General features: G+C 52.9%; 1 protein-coding gene across 1 annotated transcript in view; it reads left to right on the top strand.

The window, feature by feature from the left end:
* The first annotated feature begins 881 nt into the window (after window positions 1–881).
* Window positions 882–3,906, top strand: part of STARD10 (StAR related lipid transfer domain containing 10) — a 26,820-nt gene continuing 23,795 nt past the window's right edge. The window contains exon 1 of the mRNA XM_021718581.1: window positions 882–1,028. The gene's annotated coding sequence lies outside the window, so the exon portion shown is untranslated. The remainder of the gene's footprint in view (window positions 1,029–3,906) is intronic.

The following is a 3,906-nucleotide window of genomic DNA, read 5'->3' as shown; positions in this document are numbered from 1 at the left end:
GGTCACCACAGCCTCGACCTGCTGGGCTCCGGCAATCCTTCCACCTCAGCCTTCCAAGTAGCTGGAACTACAGGCATGCGCTACCATGCCTGGCTGATTTTTGATTTATTGTAGAGATGAGGTCTCACCAAGTTGCCCAGGTGGGTCTCGAACCCGTGGGCTTAGGAAATCCACTCATCTCAGCCTCCCAAAGCACGGAATTACAGGCTGAGCCACCGAGCCCGGCTTAATTTTTTATTTATTGTAGAGACAAGGTCTTGCCAAGTTGCCCAGTCTGGTCTCAAACCACAGGCTCAGGCAATCCTCTTACCTCAGCCTTCCAAAGTGCTGGGATTACAGGCTGAGCCACTGAGCCTGGCCAGTTAGTCGTTTCTTATCTGGAATTCATATTGCATGAGGCATCCTTTGTTTTATCTGGCAACTCCACTTTGGCACTATTGTGTGGCCTGGCCTGACCAGGCTTGTGTACCTGTGTAGGGCTGGCTGTGTGAAGACTGAGGTGGTGTGTGTCTGTGTTGGACTGTGACAGGACATGAGGAGGAGTGAGGCTGGGGGTGATCCTTAGTGGCTGACTTAGTGGCTGTGCACCATGAAGGCACCAACAGCACCCTCAGGGCAGGTTTGGGCTGTTTGCCCAGCGCGGTCCAGTAGGGGTATGAGACTCGCCCTGGGCAAACACTTAGATCCGGCTCCAGGTGGGATTGGGATGGAGCACCTATTGCCACTGTGGACAGGTCCCTCTCAAGGCTAAGCTAGCTCTGGGGACCTCAGGGTGCTCTGGGCCTTCTGATGGCCTCTGGAACTGCCTCTCCACACTGCTGCTTCCTGGTGACATCACACAGGTCACTGCCTGATCTTCTAGAACAGTGCCCCAGGACACTGCCTTGTTTCCCTGGACAACCTGGGAATTTGTTCCACCCTAACTGGCAGGCAGGGTCACCCCTCAGGAGGGGGTGGGGGAAAGGGGTTGGGTAGGACCTTCTCATCTCCCAGAGGGGAGATCGAAGGAGCCATTGTCTGACTAGATGGTGAGTAGGGTTGGGCACCCTGGAACACATCAAGACTTTTGGGGCTGTCATTATCCAGGACACTGGGCAGAGTGGGTGGCACTGAGGGAGGCTGAGAAAGGGCAGTGACTGAGACAAGGTCACCCCCAGGCAAATGAAAGGGGTGGTTTGAAATTGGGTGGGCAGGAGTCTCAGGTAAAGAACTGTGAGGCCTGGGTCCTTATTTCTGCTTCGTCCCTACTAGCTGGGCCTTTATTTCTTCATCTGCACAAGGAAGAGGTTGAACCAGATGACATGAGTCTGAGGGTCTTTAGTGCTGGTGGGGGAAGTTTAGAGGAGGGGTAGGAATCCAGGTCATGGAGTGGCTCTGAGCAGGTGCCCTGACCTCTGCTCCAACAGCTATTGGGGGCCGTGGGCAAGGTCTGGTGTGACTCTTCCCAAGTGACCCCCTGCCCTGTTCCAGGTGTCTCAGTCAGTCCTGAGTACTAGAGGTCTCCTCTGGGCTCTGACTTGCTATGTGATTCAGGGGCAACTGGCTGCTGTCTCGGGGGGGACATGTGTCCTGGGCAAGGATTCCTCCCATTCCCCTGAGCTTCTCAGTTTGCTAAGCACCTTCTCCTGCGAGCTCCCACCTTCTCTACAAGGTCTCACTTTCTTCACCCATGCTGGCTCCTGCTCAGTGATGCCCCATTCTGGAGCTGGGACCCAGAGAGGAACCTGGCCTGAGGCTCTGAGGGGAACCTCTATCTACTTCCTGTGGGGAGGGCTGGTCTAGGGCAGGGGCCTGCAGCAGACAGAGCAGGGGTCATGCTTTGCCAGCTGTTTCCACTGTTGAATTTTCATGAGAATCTTGCCAACCAGCATGTCAATATGCCACCTGAACACTTTTTGTTGGAACCATGCATTTTTGGACAGTGTATTCCTCCCTGTCCCACCCACCCCTACCAGTTATATTTTTGGTTACTTATCTGGGTCTTGGGCTTATCTGGGGGTGAAACTGGCACATATACAACTCTTTTCATTACATAATTCTCCAGAGATAGGTATTATTATTCCAGATGAGGAGACTGAGTCTCAGAGAGAATGTGTCACTTGCTTCTGGCTGCACAACTAAGAAATGGTGGATCCAGGATTGGACTCAGCTCCACAGGCTCTATGTGCTGCCAGGCTGTGGGTCCTCTCCAGACTCCTCCCCTGGAGCCCCTCCCAGCCCTCCTGGGCTCAATCCTCTGCTCTTGAGCAGATGGGGCCCTTCTCTGCTGCTCAGGAGTGTTTTAAGACAGGATATGAATCTGCTTTGTCATGTTTGAAAGGCTGCCTTGAGCCCCAGAGCCAGAGACACCTAGATTCCCAAGGGAAGGGGTGGCCCTTGCAAGGGCAAATTAATGATGAAGTAGAATAGGGTGATGCCCTCTGCCCACCTGCTGACCAGGTAGCATGGCCTGAACCCAGGACCCAGGAATGAGCCCAGGATATGACTGCCTGGGCCCAGGGGTGCCAAGTCACCCACCTTTAGGAGCCCAAGACCCAAAAGGTTCATTCTTGGTTCCTCTGTGTTTGAATTTGAGTGATGGTTTGGTTTTTGCCATCGGTACCTTCCCGGGTTTCTGTCTCTCCACCAGACTGGCAGCTCTCTGTGATGAGGAAGACCTTCTGTCAGTCTGCCCTCACTGCTGCCTCCTGTCACTCAGCTTTGTCTGTTTTACCTGGGTTGGATGGTAGATGTGAGAGGTTTCCAGCTGCCTGCTGAGATGTTACTGGGGCCCTAAAAAGGCAAGAACCACCAGCACTGCCACCTCTTTTCCTCATGGAAGATCCCAGAGGATGCAGTTCACAAAGCAGCCTTTGGCTCTGCTGAGGTCCCCTTTGGGTCTCCTACCAGTCTGGGAGTGAGAGTGTCAGATAAAACCACTGAGGCCTGGGAAGGGGCAGGAACCGACCTAGAGTTGGGTTAGAGGCAAAGGAGGAAGATAGCAGAGAATCTATCCCTAGCCTGGGCCTCCTGAGCCCAGAACCAGCCCCCCACCACCCACTCATTCCCAGACACTTTTGAAGAGTGTGGTTTAGAAGGGGTGGGGTGATTATCTGACTATACCTCCCACACTGCAGATGGGAGTCCTGGAGCTCTAAGGGCATTCACACAGGCCTCCTGGGACCTACAACTCATGGTACAGGACTCACTTTGCAGAATACCCTTTGGGGTCACTTGGCATCATGCCTCCTTACTCACCCTCACTCATTTTAAAAATGTGGAGTGATTTACAAACATCTCGGAGCCTTAAGCACTTCAGGAAGAAACACTTCTATTTGTGAACCCACCATGACAACTCTTCGACTCCTCATTTTTTTCTTAGCATGTTTAAGAAAAGCTGTTCCATCCCAGAACTCTAGGATGGTAAGGTTAGGAGATACTTTAAGGTTATATATTCTGATTCCCTTCTTCTGTAGATGGGAAACTGGGGCCAGATGCGTTTGAGAGCCTAGTCTAGGCCGTGGGAGAGGTGTGTGTGTGTGTGTGTGTGTGTGTGTGTGTGTGTGTGTGTCCTTCCAGGTAACGGTAACAAAGTAGCAACACTTCCTGCAGGCCCCTGGGACTGGCCAATCAGCTCACAGTTAGTGCAAGCCAATCAGCTCTGTCTTAGGGCTATGTAAGCATCAGGTTTCTGTTTCAAATCTGCAACCTCTTTGGGCCCGCTCCTGGTCTGGGAGCTTTTCTATCGTGTCCATAAATCTTGCATTCTCAACTTCCATCCATCAGTGTTCCTCATTAAACCTGCGCAGGGGACAAGAACCCAGACCCGAAGAGCTGCAGATTGTCGGAGCCAAAGAGCCATGCACCCCTGAGACTGGCTTGCCAATGGACTGAGCCAGCTCAACCAGGAGAACTGCTGGCAGAAGG

The sequence above is a fragment of the Carlito syrichta genome, unplaced genomic scaffold, assembly GCF_000164805.1.
Source record: "Carlito syrichta isolate Samal-C Ts95f unplaced genomic scaffold, Tarsius_syrichta-2.0.1 Scaffold312747, whole genome shotgun sequence".
NCBI lineage: Eukaryota > Metazoa > Chordata > Mammalia > Primates > Tarsiidae > Carlito > Carlito syrichta.
Note: the sequence above shows the minus strand (reverse complement) of the source record. Positions and strands in the feature narration are given on the sequence as shown.